The 16,354-nt window shown below is 42.7% G+C and overlaps 1 protein-coding gene across 3 annotated transcripts in view; it reads right to left on the bottom strand.

The window, feature by feature from the left end:
• PLCH1 (phospholipase C eta 1) overlaps positions 1-5,101 on the bottom strand; it is a 281,678-nt gene extending 276,577 nt beyond the window's left edge. For all 3 annotated transcript variants that reach the window (XM_023192289.2, XM_023192290.2, XM_023192288.2), the window contains exon 1: positions 4,888-5,101. The gene's annotated coding sequence lies outside the window, so the exon portion shown is untranslated. The remainder of the gene's footprint in view (positions 1-4,887) is intronic.
• Positions 5,102-16,354: the final 11,253 nt, after the last annotated feature.

A 16,354-nucleotide genomic window follows, 5' to 3' on the forward strand; every position in this document is an offset into this window, starting at 1 on the left:
CTCCCAAAGTGCTGGGATTACAGGCTTGAGCCACCGCGCCCGGCCAGGGGCTTTTTTGCATTTGTACATAGTATGTGTACCATATGTGCTCTCATGATACACACATGATTATAAAAAGATATCGTCAGAAGGTAACCACTGTTGGCCGGGCACGGTGACTCAGGCCTGTAATCCCAGCACTTTGGGAGGCCACGGCAGGCGGATCACTCTGAGGTCAGGAGTTCAAGACCAGCCTGGCCAACATGGTGAAACCCCATCTCTACTAAAAATATAAAAATTAGCCAGGCGCGGTGGCAAGCGCCTGTAATCCCAGTTACTCCGGAGGCTGAAGCAGGAGAATCGCTTGAACCCAGAAGGTAGAGGTTGCAGTGAGCCAAGATTGCCCCACTACACTCCAGCCTGGGTGACAGAGAGACTCCATCTCAAAAAAAAAAAAAAGGTAACCACTGTTAATTCTACTCAACAATATTAGGTTAAATCATATGACATTGCTGATGCTTGACCACTTTATAACTATAGCAGTTTCATATAGTTGGAAATAGCAAATCTAGGGCAAGGATTCAAGGTCAGGAGCAGTGGTTCACAACTATAATCCCAGCACGTTGGGAGGCCAAGGAGGGAGGATCACTTGAGCCCCAGAATTCAAAACTAGCCTGAGCAACATAGTGAGACCTCATCTTTAAAATTTAAAATTGTTTTTAAAAAATAAAGCAAGGATTCAATATCTGTCTGCCCTCCCTAGATTTCCTGAAAACAACAAGATCATTAGAAATCAGTAACTCTGCGTTGTCATCTCCGTTCTGCCATTTATCAGTTGTGTCACTTTAAGAAAAAATCATTTAGCAACTTTGGGCCCTGGTTTCCAGATGTATACGATAAATATGGTAGATTTATCTTTTTCTGCTCTGTAATTTAATGACTATAATAAGGCATAGGCACTTAGGTTAGTGCCACCAAAATGCAGAGCTGGTAAGAACATTTTAAACTTAGCTATCCAAGTTCTCTTGGTTGTCCCTTCTGCATCCATCCTGGCCTCTTCCACTACGAAGCACAGAAGACAGACCTTGATGATAATAAAATAAAGCTGTGTAAACTTCTTCACAGGCTTCTTAAAATGCACTTCTAATTTGGCACACCCTACCACAGCAGTACTGGATTTCTCCTTAAACAAAAATGGTCACGGGTGTCAAAGAGATGTGAGTGAGTGTCCACCGAACTGTGTCTAAATGATTTTCCTTGTGACCAAAGCCAGCCTGGAATAAGCCCCTGCTAGTGAGAAGAGGGAACATGCTTCCCAGGCCGAGGAGGCATTGTTCAAAGTAATGAGTTCTGCACCACTTGGTCCACAATTCACAGCTGAGTCTGATTTTCCTAGACAAAGAGCAATAACCAAATGGAGGATGCTCTTCAGCAAGCTTCCCTGGGTTTATCATTGTTTTTAGACTCACGAGGTGGTGAAGGAAAGACGAGAGTCTCCCTAACCGTCTATGTCCTAGGAATGACAAGAGGAAATGTTTGTCAACCCTGGTCAACATTATACCAGGATTTTGTCATGGCTGTAATGGATTTCAAGAGTCTAAATTCACTAAAAATGCCTAGAAATTATTCCATCTCAAAAGTTAAAATGTTTAATACTCTATTGTATTCCTTTTATCCTTCTATCAATATTTTATATCCCCTCTCATTTTTTGTTTTTTGGTTTTTTTGTTTGTTTGTTTGTTTTATTCAGGGAAAAATAGTTATGATCCTTCGGGCATGCAGACCAACATTCTTAGAAGGGAGCTGCAGAAGGTTCATTATGTCATGAAACACAGAGCCAGAACAAAGGATTACTGAATCATTCACCTTATCTTAATCTAGGAAACCTGAGAATTACAGGGTTTCTGTTTCTTCTGAACTAAGTGCTGCGCTTGCCAAGAGTACAAGTTTTAGAGTAGAGTTTGTACTACAAAAAGTAAGCAAATAGGTGCACATAATGCTTCCTATACTAGATATAGAGCCTTATCTAAATTACTCAAAGTTTCAGCATTTGCTTCTGAATCTGCAAGTCTGCGTGATTAGCACCAAATCTATCTTTCTCCTTAAGAGTACCAAAGGTAGTATCTTCACCCTGAACATCTGAAGTGGTGTTAGAATTATTTCAGGACTCACAGCTCTTAGTTCATTCAGAACAGAAATCTGGATTTATTCATCTTGCCTTATATATAACACATTCTCAATAAACATTTGTTGACTACATGAATAAATAAAGTAAAAAACATTTCATTAAGAATTTTCTCAGTATTTTACGTTATGGCACCCTAACAAGAAGCACTTTTATCAAATTCTGTGTTTATAATACTATCCCTTTATCTGGAAGACTGATTTTTAAAATAAATTTAATTGAAGTTGATGATGTGGGAAAATATATCAAACGGAAGCAATAACTTTAAACAGATTTTATTATGAATCTGGTACCACTATAAATCCTCGCTCTGCCCATCAATCTTCCCTCTCTTTGTCTCCTTCCCATTGCCTCTCCCCTGCCTCCCCCAGGTACTCCCAGTCTCATTATCCCATGATCTGTTAAAACTGCAGTTTACCTCCTGGAACCAGCAGAAACACATGTCACTGAGAATTAGGGAATTGGAGCCAGTTACAAGCCACCACATAGGGTCACAAAGTATCTGAACCTGAAAATTAAGAGTTTTTCTATTTTTCTAAACAAGAGAAAAGGGGAGAAACTCAGTTGGACTTATTTTTAAACATTTAAGCTAGATGGATTGCACAATGTTAAGCATTTATGACAAATGAGATGGGAGAAAACTTTAACAGCGTGTTACTCGCTAATCATTTGAAAAGTGGTACGTTGATTTCATTTGCTGATGGTGAGAGTATATTATCTTAAAACATCTACCACAAATAAACAGTTGCTATTCTTGAAAACAAATTGCTTGAAACCGGTATGTAGCAAGACAGTACTCATGTATTACTTTACCCAAAGTATTTTATGCCACACTTCATGCCAAGAAGAGTAACTCCATTTTAAATTTGTATTAGCAGTTATATTAATTCTAACCAATGTTTAATAGCAACTAGGTACCAATCATACTGCCAAATATTGATGCAGTTTAAGAGAGATAAGCAAGAAGCTACCGCTCCTTCTACATACCCCCTTAAGATGTGTACTTTTGCCAAGTGCTAGGCTGTATGTAAACAAATGGGATTTAAAAGAGGGGAGAGGGCTGTCAAGATTCACAGTTTTATGAAAATAAAAATTATTCTTGTCTTCTGGGCACGGTGGCTCACGCCTGTAATCCCAGCACTTTTGGGAGGAGGAGGTGGGTGGATCACCTGAGGTCAGGAGTTCAAGACCAGCCTGGCCAATGTGGTGAAACCCCGTCTCTACTAAAAATACAAAAATTAGTTGGGCATGGTGGTGCATGCCTGTAATCCCAGCTATTCGGGAAGCTGAGGTAGGAGAATCGCTTGAATCCAGGAGGCGGGGGTTGCAGTGAGCCAAGGTTGCACTGCACTCCAGCCTGGGCGACAGAGCCAGACTCTGTCTCAAAAAAGAAAAAAAGAAAAAGAAAATGATTCTCAACAGACAGCTTGAGAAAACTGGCTTCTGTTAAGGCTTCTTGAAGCATTCTCTGCAGAAGATTTTAACCCCAAAGGTGACCAAAACGCTGAGGCAACTGAAAAAAACAACCGCCTCTTCTGGGAAAGCCTTTGTTTCTTTTCATTGGCATTATACTCTGGTCCCTTTTGCAGCGTATCTCCTTGTCATAAACATGCCAATAAACAGGACATGGGTGCTGCTGGGTTGTACAAGACCTGCTCTTCACTTGGGTTAGGAGGCACAGATTTGTCCTTGTAACGCTCGAGAACAATCACTTCACTGAATTTTTTAACTCCTTACCAGGAAGTAAATGTTGTATTCGTCTCCACTTTTCGGGATAGAGGGGGATTTCAGTTGCTGCCCTAATAACTAATCTCTCACCATTTTCTTCTGTTCGTGATCAAAACGGTAACAAGGGAAGGGAAAAGTTGGTTTCTTTTTTTTTTTTTTTTTTTTTTTTTAGTTGGTTATTGCTTTAATGCTGAACTCTCAACGTCATAATGTGATCACAAATTGATTCGCAGACGGAAACAAATAGAAAACGCCTCGGGAACGAGGGGAGAGGACGTCGCAGATGCTCAACAGGGAACTGGGCTTAGGGGCGCGCGGGGTGGCGTCTCGGACCCACTGCTCAGTCGCCAAGGAAACGCCGCGCAGGCGCAGAGCGCGCCGCCGTGGGCCGGGGTTTGCCTCCACCACCCCGCGCCGCTCGGGCGCTCCTCGTTCTTCCCAGGAAAGGGCAATGGAGTATATCCTCCTCGCGCTGAGCACACCTAGTCTTCTCTAAGAGGGTCCTGAGCAGGGTCACCGGGCGCAGGAAAAGCTGTGAGACTTCCCAAGTGTAACGGACGCTGCACTTCCCTTGCTGGGAAACGCGGACTTGCTCTCCTGGCGGCGTCTGGTGATCAGAGAGAGGGTCCCGGGACCCCGCATGAGGGTGAAGCATCCTGCAACGATGCTGGACGTTCCACCAGACGAAATGCCACCCACCACCACCGCAAGGGACCCGAGAGTTACATTCTTTAGCGGACACACACACCCCCCCACATCCTTCTGAATTATGGGACCCCTAAGAGCAGCCGTGGCCAGTTCCCCGCGCGGGGGTTTGGAAGATCCCCACGCACAGCACTCACACAGTCCTAAAGAGGCGTGTCCAGGCTGTGGCTGCCGAGAAAGGAACTCGGGCCACCTGCTCACTCGCTCATCGGACTGGCGTACCAGTCCTCTTTTTCCTGCACACCCTCTTCTCTCCCGCGCCCCCCTCCGCTTCCCCCGAAAGCACTGACCTCCTCAGCTTCGAGTGTTCAGTAGATGAAGGACTCCTCGGAGTCGGTGGCACGGGGAGCCACCTCCGAAGTGCTGGGGTGATGAGTTATTGGCTCCTGTGACTCCAACTCCAAAGCCCTGCCAAGGGCCAGAAAAGCCCCCCTAGAAGAGCACTTCTCCCCACTAGCCAGCAGAAGCCCCAGGGCGCCGCCGCCACAACCTGCTTTCTCATTCAAATCCTCACACTCACACAGGAGCCCCACTCCCTCTCGGCCCCGCAGCTTCCGAGGAAATCAGGAACTGGAGTTGGGAAGAACGGACTGGAGCGCCCGCTGCCTCCGCTGGCCCGGGCGGGATAGGTGTAGGGAACCCCAGGGCTGCACCTGGAATCCTTGGCTTACACTCTCCTGCGGGGCTCCCCGCTTGGCAAGGGCCAAACGCATTGGAAATGAAGTACTTTTACCTACCCCCCACCCCCTGCAAGTTTCAAAAGTTTCCAAACCCAGGGTAACCCCTTGATACTCAGTTTGGGGCTGTAGCTGGAGGGCCTCGGTGGTGGGCGGGTAAAGGAGTTGGAGAAACAAAAGTTGGAGGTGAAGGGCGCAGGGAATGGGAACTGCGTGCAACTTGCACCAAAGTAAAAAGTGTTCTGAAACGCCAGTCTTACCTCCTTTAAAAAAAAAAAATTCTAAGAACATAGCATCTGTCAATGCTGCAAATTAAAGAGATCCACTTTGAGTGAAGTGCAACTAAAATTGAGAGTGTAGATAGTAACACTTTGCTTTTATTTATTCCCAGTCTCTTCATTTGGAAATGCTACTCCTTAGCATTAACAGGCCACTTATTCACTTAGATCCGTTTAGTGGCTGGTTGACTCAAGAGGGCAACCTGCCGGGAGTAAGAAGACGGCGGTGGCAGAGGAAAGCTTGCACAGAGCAGGCACTCAAGTGTAGATGAAACGATGAAATCTACTGAACGCACTGACAGGATGAGTGACCAGCTTGGGGCGGATGCGGGAACCGCCACTAATCTAGACGGCCGCGGTGTGATCCGGCTTCTGGATTCCAGGATTTACATTTATCAGCCTTCATTCAACCTGCCCTATTGTTAGTTCAAAGCCTGGCTGGGAAGGAGTGGGGACGCAGCTCTTCACTCACCTTTCAGTTTGAAATAATCCTCCAATAAGAATGTCCTAGGAAAGCTGGCAGCATGGGGTTGGCAGGGATTTTCTGGGCTTAGTGACAACATAAACTAAAGTCATTTTCTTTTTTCATGCGTGAATTTGCCCAGGAAGTTACAAATGAGTAAGTTACAAATGAGTGCCTGAGATTGGAGCTCTGGGCCTTGGCTGCCTGTCTGCTTTGACAGACAGTTAGTGTGGAGGGTGGTAGCACTGTGACCTCTCAGCACAAGATCTAGGGTTTCACCTTTTCATCCCACTTAGCCGATACCATAGAAACAACCCATTTGTATTATTCAATTCAACAGAGGCAATTACAATGTCACAGCAAAGCACCATGGGCAAGAAGAAACTTTATCCTGAAAACAATTCTAGACTCTTAGAAAAAAGAAAAAAGCCACCAGAATACCCACTTGAATTTCTTCCTCCCAATAGTACAAGGAAGAAATCAATTTGGAAAAAAATATAGGTAACGTCCTTTGCCTCTATAGAAAGAAACCTCCCCAAATTTACTTGTTTTTGTTTTTGTTTTTTTTACATGCCCATGCACAAGCCTCAATTTATAAGAAATTAAGTCATTAACCCTCTGCCTCCAAACTGCTTTTTATTTTGTAAACATGCTTGTTGGAGATTTGTTTTGCTGGTAATCTCCATGGTGAATAGAAAAGCCGAAAAAAAAAAAAAACCACCAAGATAATCCCTCAACAGCAGCAGTTCACCCCCTAACCTCCGGTGTTTGTCTTTCTTGAGTCTGAAAAAATGCAGATGCACATGTTGAAATAAACTCAGACACAAAGTTTCTAATAAGAGCACTTGTTTGCTATGCACTTTATTTTGATAGTTTTAATCAACTCCCATAATTTTGTAAACTTTCAAATTTTTTAATTGTGTGGTATTTCAAACCTAACAAAAACAGGACATACATCATGTAATACTCCTGCTCCCCCAACCCCTTCTTTTTTAAATAAAGTATTACAGATACAGCTAAACCCCAACTCCTGACTCGTTACTCCCACCCCTTCCCAAAGGTAATAATTCTGAAGTTGATATGAATCATAATTATGCATGTTCTTAAATGTTTAGGATATTTATACATCCATAATCTTTTAATGTAGCTTTTCTCTCCAAGTCTTTTTAACATTATTTATCAGAGAAAAATCACTAAAACAATTAATTAATTAATTAATTAATTAATTGGAGAAAATCACTAAAAACAAGAAAATTTGTTACATTGCTAAGTTTTTAGAAGCAGGACAGAACTATTTTTCCTGCTTGTGACAATCAGAGTATGGAATAATAACAAAGGGATTAGAAAGTGGGTAATAAGCAGCCTCTCTAGGTTACACAAACTCTTCCATGGTTACCAAAGAATAAATAGAAAAACAAAACAAATAATGCCCTCCTCTTTCACTGGTTAAAGGGGAACTGGAGAAAATGAGACCTACATTAAAACTTCTTTGGGCAGGTAAGACAAACATCCTACATGGTAATAAAGTACCTTTTCTAGATGATCTCTTGGTCATGCAAGCTATGATCTTTTAGTAAGGATTTACCACTTTTCCAAGTATAAAGTACTCCTGCTGGTAGCTCAATACAAGGTTGAAATCTGCCTGGCTGAAAAGTCTGGTGTTGAATTAGCCCTGCTTCTTCAAGCACAAGGACATCCATCTGTACAGTAGTTACAAAAAATCCTTCACTGTGATCCTTTGACTTAATGTCCTCCCAGCATTAAAAGTGCTAAGCAAGCATCAATTTTTCTTAAATGCCATTGAATGGCGAAAGCATCCTTCCCAACCCCCACCCTCCTCATTTCCTGAGTGATGACTCTCATTAATTATACTGGCACACCACTGCCCAGCCTCCCTTCTAAATAGCTGCCAGATTTCTACATATCATCTCTGCCTTGAGACAGAATGTGCACTGACACCAGGATCACAGAAAATCCTGTAAGAGGTGCCTGATACACAGTAAAATGATTGATGTGCCTTGTGGTGAGCCCACTGTGCTGCATATCACAGGGGGTTTCTTAGAAAACTGCACTGGAAATTTCTATGTTGGAAAAAGATTTTTCTAGCTGCACAAAAATTGTGCTTCCAGTTGCAAAAACAGCCATTTATTTAAGGTGTTCAAATTTAAACAGCAACCATCTTGAGTTATATCCATGAGCAAGAGAGGAAAGGAGATAAATATTCCCTATTTTAATCAATGCACCAAGTTAAGAAAACCATTGACCAAAAAAGCTTATCAAGAAGGAGGCATTCCTCTTTCAACACATATTTTTTTAGTACTTGCCATGTACCAGGCACTGCTCCAGGTGGTAAGCCTTAGCTGGAATATAGATAGCACTCCTGAAGTAGAGCGTAGTACCTGTCTTTATGGCCCTACTCTATGAATTGGTCACGGCTTTTAGGTACAAATAACAAAACCCCTTATCAAACCAGCTTGAGTAAAAAGCTGATGTATTGACTCCCACTTTACGATAGGGGGAAGGATAAGGACTTCAGAAACGATGGGAGTCTAGCAATTCAGAATCAGCATTTCTCTTGTTAAAGAAAAAATTATTCAATGTTAAAGCATGGTGAGGAAGGCTTTATTCAGGACCACTGAAATCGACACAGGGACTACTGCATGGAGCTCATGTAGAATACAGCATAGGCAGCTGGGAATTTGTAGACAAAGAGCAGATGGGGTTGCTGGATGAAAAATCACTAAGAGGAAACATCAGGGATATAAGGGACTCCAGCTAAACCGACCTAACTAGATTCTTGCTGAACACAGGCCAGGGTGATCAGACATGACCTGTGGGACAGTGGAGGATGAAGGATCTATTGAGGGTGATCAGATATGGAGACTGGGGGTTCTTGCTAAACTGACTTAGCAGAACTCTTTACTAAAACTGAGTTTTACAAGAAAATGCACATATGGGCCCAGGAGAAGACTCAGAAGCATAACTAATGTTTGGCCAAGCAAGGAATTTTTGTCACTCTCACACTTTCACCTTTGCTCCTACTATTTCCCTCTCTCTGCTTTTCTCAGTATTTTGATCCTGTTCTCTCCTATTCCATATGAGCTTTCTGTACAACCTGGGCGTGGGGAGAGCATGTCTAGAGACAGTTCCAGGTTTCAATCATCTCAGCTAGAGAGGCCTTTTTGCTTTTACCATCTGTAAATAAGAGGGTAGGAAAGGATTTGAACTGACCTGACTTAGGTCATGTATCCATCCATAGGTCAATTACTGTGGACAACAATAAGTAGAGTGTATGTGTGGCCAGACCCTGATTATACACACACCCTTATAGCCAGGAAGGTAGCAGCCCATCAGAACTACTTGGAACCAGAGAGGATTTGTTCCCAAGATGAAAGGGGCTGGTTCTACCAAGTGAAGGCAGGAAGAGATACTAGCAAATAAAAAGAATAGATGTGGGCTGGGCACGATGGCTCACATCTGTAATACCAGCACTCTGGGAGGCTGAGGCGGGTGGATCACGAGGTCAGGAGTTGGAAATCAGCCTGGCCAACATGGTAAAACCCCATCTCTACTAAAAATACAAAAATTAGCCAGGTGTGGTGGCAGCCACCTGTAATCCCAGCTACTCGGGAGGCTGCAGCAGAGAATTGCTTGAACCCAGGAGGTGGAGGTTGCAGTGAGCAAAGATCATGCCACTGCACTCCAGCCTGGGTGACAGAGCGAAACTCCGTCTCAAAAAAAAAAAAAAAAAAGAATAGATGTTCCCTAGGGCGCCCTCTCTTAAATCTGCGGCCAAAGGAAGAAACACCTTTATACTGATTTATATGTATATTACTTAATCTACAGAGTAGATCAGAAGAGAAATGTCCTAAATCCATCACGGGAGACTGAGGGGAGAGGAGTAGTAATGGCCAACTGTAAGTGCTACCAATCTTTCCCTCCCCAGCTGAAGAAGCATGTGTCCCCATGTGGGGCCAACTGACAGGAGCTGGAGATGGGGAGGAAGGAACACAACCAGGATAGCTGATCTCTGAAAGAATTGTTTTCTTTTGTGTTTTTCACTTTTTATCATGGAAGTGTTTATACATACACAAAAGTAGAATAGTATAGTAAAACCCTATGTACTAGTCACTGTGTTTCAACAATTATTAATATTTTGGTAACTTTATCCAGGAATATGGAGATTCTCTGAAATACTTGAATTCATAAACTAACACATTTTTGCAGTACTATAATGTTGGTTACTGAAAGAAATACATGCCTCTTATGGTAAATTATGTAAGACCAGTGCATGCAAAGCTCTTAGCAAAATGCCTGGTACAAAATGAGTTCTCAAATATGTCTTTAATGTTAATATTTGAAACCTATTTAAACTTTTTATTTATTTACTTATTATTGCGTGTATGTGTGTGACGGAGTTTCAGTCTCGTTGCCGAGGCTGGAGTGCAGTTGCGCGATCTCAGCTCACTGCAACCTCGCCCTCCTGGGTTCGAGTGATTCTCCTGCCTCAGCCTCCCAAGTAGCTGGGATTACAGGCAGGCGCCACCATGCCTTGCTAATTTTGTATTTTTAGTAGAAATGGGGTTTCACCATGTTGGCCAGGTGAACTCCTGACCTCAGGTGATGTGCTCACCTCGACCTCCCAAAGTGCTGGGATTACAGGCCTGAGCCAATGCGCCCGGCTGAAAGTTTTTAAATACAAATGAAGTCTACAAATGGAAATGTTTGGCATACAGAGGAAAATAATGTTTTTTTGTTTTGTTTTTTGTTTGTTTATTTTTGAGAGTCTTGTTCTGTCGCCCAGGCTGGAGTGCAGTGGCCTGATCTCAGTTCACTGCAACCTCTGCCTCCCAGGCTCAAGCGATTCTCCTGCCTCAGCCTCCAGAGTAGCTGGGATTAGAGGCGCCTGCCACCATGCCCAGCTAATTTTTGTGTTTTTTAGTAGAGACGGAGTTTCGCCATGTTGGTCAGGCTGGTCTCAAACTCCTGACCTCAGGTGATCCACCCGCCTTGGCCTTCCAAAGTACTGGGATTACAGGCATGAGCATCCAACCGAAAATAATGTGTTTTTTAAAATAATGTTTTTTTAAAGAGACTGGGGTCTCACTATATTGCCCAGGCTGGACTCTTAACTGCTCTAACTGCTGGGCTCAAGGGATCCTCCTGCTTCAGCTTCCTGAGTAGCTGGAACTACAGGTGTTCTGCTGGAAAATAACTTTTTTTTTTTTTTTTTTTTTGAGACGGAGTCTTGCTCTGTCGCCCGGGCTGGAGTGCAGTGGCCGGATCTCAGCTCACTGCAAGTTCCGCCTCCCGCGTTTACGCCATTCTCCTGCCTCAGCCTCCGGAGTAGCTGGGACTACAGGCGCCCGCCACCTCGCCCGGCTAGTTTTTTTGTATTTTTAGTAGAGACGGGGTTTCACCGTGTTAGCCAAGATGGTCTCAATCTCCTGACCTCGTGATCTGCCCATCTCAGCCTCCCAAAGTGCTGGGATTACAGGCTTGAGCCACCGTGCCCGGCTGGAAAATAACTTTTTAAGGCTAAACTCTGATTCTTCATTTACCAACAGACTATAACTTTTTTTAATGATTTATTTTTAAATGGCAGCTATTTATATTTTTTTTCTATAACAAGCCTATATAACTATTTTCCTATTTTATCTGGAAAGGTCAAAAATATTATAAGTAAATGCACATTTCACTATACAAATAAGGAGAAAACATGATTTAAATTGTTAAACTCAGGAATGAGCCTGGACTACATATCAGAATTCTAAACACTAGGTCCCCACTTTACTACCTTGGCAAAATACTTCATCCTGTGAATGCTGGGTGAAGGTAAAGTAGCATAGCTGCGCCTAAGTTAATTTTATTCAACTAAGATTTTCTTAACTTCAGTTATATTTCTCGGGAGATTTTAGTTCTCAAGATAGGGTGAACACTTTTTAAAAGGCAGTAGGTGTGCTAAAGTGAACTTTCCCCATTTTCTGTTTTTCTCCAACGTGTTTGATTGTTTATTTCTCCTGAGGTGGGAAGGGGAATGAAGTAGTTGGAGGAAACAATAGTGTCAGAGAAGGAAAGTGCCCCCTTTTCCTCCTTCCTAAGAGCTTCACAACTCAGCTCTGTGCATTTTGTTTCCAGAAAGACCTCCCACAGAGCCAATATCTGCAACTTTCAAGATGGTCAAAGCTTGCTCACCAAGAGAGACCTTTAATTGAAGTTTCTTTATTCAGCCTTAGAAGTAATACTGAAACTTTGAGGCTACAGATTTCCCTCATGGAATATACTGGGCTCCCTCTCCAATACTATCATTAAAAGATTTTGTAGAATTCAACAATATAATTAAAAGAATCTGAAGTACCATTTATATAGACATTGAACAAAAGTTTAGAAAGACAAACAAACTGAATTGTAGAGCAAAAATGAGGAAAGACACTGCTGAAAGAGTTACAGTACAAATTCTAAAGTTTTGAAAGATGGGGGTGCTGGAGGGGGGAGGCAATTTACACCACAAGGAAAACTCTTCTTCCCTACCATTTGGAATTCTAGTGGGGTGTGCAGTCTCTTTTACTAACATCTGTTTATTTTTAAGCAGAAAACAAATGGTTAGATTTTTCTGTATAAACAGAGCAAAAGGAAAAACTACACCTTAAAATTTGCATTTAGTTTTTGTTTCACTTATTTGCATAATTAAACTAGCTACATATTAAGATGGCTTGCTTTGTCCAAAATAAATGTCTCTCTTTTCAAACTTGACAAGTTCACAAAATGTTCTCTCAGATCACTCAGCAAATTAATCTTCATGGTGTAGGCTCATGGGATGCATGCAGGAAATTCTGACTAAAAAAAACAAAGGTCCTGGTCAAAATGACAAGGCAACACTGTGATGGTCCACTCATTTATTCTTTCATTCATTTATTTAACAAATATTTACGGAGTTCCCTATATGAGCAAGAAACAGGGCCAAATCCTGCTGTGGAAGGAGCAGAAATGATCCAAAATTCAGTATTTGAATTATAAAGTCTACTATACCTTGGACTAGAGAGGCATGTAAACAAATATTTACAATATAATCAATGAGTGCTAAAATAGATATATGTACAGTGCTGCAGAACAGAAGAGGGTGCTAATTCCTCAATTTCATTGCTAGTTACACAGAAATAAAGTGTTTTGATAACCAAAACGAAGCAGAAAATAGAAGTAATGATCCTAATGCCTCAATTTTTAAAAAACCTTATTTCTGTCTGAATTACTCACTGTCTTCACTTGAGTTATAGAAATAACCAGGCTGGCCGGGTGTGGTTGCTCACGCCTGTAATCCCAGTACTTTGGGAACCCGAGGTGGGCAAATGAGGTCAGGAGTTCGAGACCAGCCTGGCCAACATGGTGAAACCCTGTCTCTATTAAAAATTTAAAAATTAGCTGGGTATGGTGATGTGTACCTGTGGTTCCAGCTACTAGGAAGGCTGAGGGAAGAGAATGGCTTGAACCCAGGAGGCAGAGGTTGCCGTGAGTCAAGATTGTACCACTGCACTCCAGCCTGGGTGACAGAGCAAGATTCTGTCTAAAAAAAGAAGAAAGAGGGAGAGAGAGCGAGAGAGCGAGAGCCAGAGAGCGAGAGCGAGAGAGCGAGAGAGAGAGAGGAAGGAAAGGAAGGAAAGAAAGGAAAGGATAATCAGGTTTCTTCCAAAGAGTGTGCTAGAAAATGAGATCCTTGGTACTGAGCTTTAGTAACCAATAATGTCATATTTTTGCATTGCAAACCAGTGCATACATTCAAATATATTTATAACAAAAAATTAACAATACTTATCTTTGCTATTTTCAATGCACTCTGATATATTTTATCCTGTTCTGTTCCTTTATCTTTTTCTTTTTTAATTGATTTCACATCTCACTAATAGGCAGAGCCTACAATTGAAAAACAGTGTTTAGGCCGGGTGCAGTGGCTCATGCCTGTAATTCCCAGCACTTTGAGAGGCTGAGGTGGGCAGATCATGAGGACAGGGGTTCAAGACCAGCCTGGCCAATACGTTGAAACCCTGACTCTACTAAAAATACAGAAAAAAAATTAGCCAGGCGTGGTGGCACGCGTCTGTAGTACCAGCTACTTGGGAGGCTGAGGCAGGAGAATTGCTTGAACCCAGAAGGTGGATGTTGCAGTGAGCTAAGATCGTGCCACTGCACTCCAGCCTGGGCATCAGAGCAAGACTCTGTCTCAAAAAAAAAAAAAAAGAAAGAAAGAAAGAAAAACAGTGTTTGGCCAGGTACGGTAGCTCACCCCTGTAATCCCAACATTTTAGGAGGCCAAGGCCAGCAGATCACTCAAGCCCAGGAGTTTAAAACCAGCCTGGACAACATGGTGAAAGCCGTGTCTACAAAAAACACAAAAAAATTAGCGGGACACGGTGGTGCTGGGTGCGCGCCTGTAGTCTCAGCTATTCAGGAGGCTGAGGTGGGAGGATCACTTGAGCCCTGGAGGCAGAGGTTGCAGTGCATTGAGATCATGCCACTGTACTCCAGCTTGGGCAACAGAGCAAGACCCTGTCTCAAAAAAAAAGGAAAACAATGTTCCAATGTGTTCATTAAAAATGAACAAGAAGCAAAGCAGTAATACTCAGAACAGAACCAAGTGAGATCAAAAGATCCCCAAAGACCTACATCGTGCCCAGTAAATTGATAAATCTCATAACCATATAAGATTAAGTCTCTGGAAGAATAAAGTCCTGTAATTCTCAACCCTTTAGTCATCCCTGGGCTTCTCAACCCGGATCAATAGAAAGAGGTGTCCAGATCTCAAAAGGTGGATCTGCTCCAATGGCTATTTTTTTTTTTTTTTCTTTTTTTTTTTGAGACGGAGTCTGACTCTGTCGCCCAGGCTGGAGTGCAGTGGCACAATCTCGGCTTACTGCAAGCTCCGCCTCCCGGGTTCATGCCATTCTCCTGCCTCAGCCTCCAGAGTAGCTGGGACTACAGGTGCCCACCACCACTCCCAGCTAATTTTTTGTATTTTCAGCAGAGACAGGTTTCACCATGTTAGCCAGGATGGTCTCGACCTCCTGACCTCGTGATCCACCCACCTCAGCCTCCCAAAGTGCTGGGATTACAGGCATGAGCCACCACACCCGGCCTCCAATGGCTATTTTTGAAGAGGCCATGGAGGATAAGGATGATTTTACAGAGAACAGAACTGAGGCACCCAGATGATATGACCAAGAAACACACACAACTAGAACCAGGAGCTATCATTATTCCTCTCCGGCAGGATAAGACATAGTTGTGGACCACTGAATTCTGTTTTCCCTCGCATTATATAGTGGATGCATTGACATTTGAACTAAGGCTTCCAGATTATGAGGAACTACCTCAAGACCTGACCAAAAGGGAATAACTCTCAGAGATCCCAAACAAGGGGATGGGCTTTTTGGATTGTAATTGGGTAATCCTACCCACTTACTTACTAGATAAAGCCTACCTTTTTTCTTTAAGTATAATAATGAACTCAAGTCATCAGTATCTCAGTACAATACCACCTCATCATAATTTGCAAAATATTAAAATATCTAGCTAATTAATGATACCTTTCCTGATTTTCCATCATTAATATCATTTTCAAATTGTAATATTTAATAGTTTTATGTAATTCTAATGGGAGGAATGCAAGTTAAAAGAATGAGTTCAAATTGCCACCTTGAAAAAGAAAGTATAGTTTGTTCATTTAAAAAGCATTTTTACTATTTTACTGTTAAATTTCTGTTCTTAACCTATTTTTTTTTTTTCATACAAAGTCTCGCTCTATTGCCCAGGCTGGAGTGCAGTGGCACAACAATCAGCTCACTGCAACCTCCACCTCCCAGGTTCAAGCAGTTTTAAACAGAGTCTTACCCTTTCACCCAGGCTGGAGTACAGTGGCACGATTTCGGCTCACTACAAACTCCACCTCCCCAGTTCAAGCGATTTTCCTGCCTCAGTTTCCTGAGTAGCTGGGATTACAGGTGCCCACTACCACATCTGGCTAATTTTTATATTTTTAGTAGAGACAGAGTTTCACCATGTTGGCCAGGCTGGTCTCAAACTCCTGACCTCAGGTGATTCACCCACCTTGACCTCCCAAAGTGTTAGGATTACAGGCATGAGCCACTGCGCCTGGCCTTAACCATTTAATTTTAATCTTGAGTTTTTTTATTTTCTTCAGCCTTTCATATTAATAAATTTGTATTACTTTCTCGCTGTGATTTGCCTTCATAGAAATAGCTGCCTCGGTGGCTGGGTGCAGTGGCTCATGCCTGTAATCCCAGGACTTCGGGAAGCCAAGGTGGGTGGATCACCTGAGGTTGGGAGA

This window comes from Piliocolobus tephrosceles, chromosome 2 (genome assembly GCF_002776525.5).
Source record: "Piliocolobus tephrosceles isolate RC106 chromosome 2, ASM277652v3, whole genome shotgun sequence".
NCBI classification, from domain to species: domain Eukaryota; kingdom Metazoa; phylum Chordata; class Mammalia; order Primates; family Cercopithecidae; genus Piliocolobus; species Piliocolobus tephrosceles.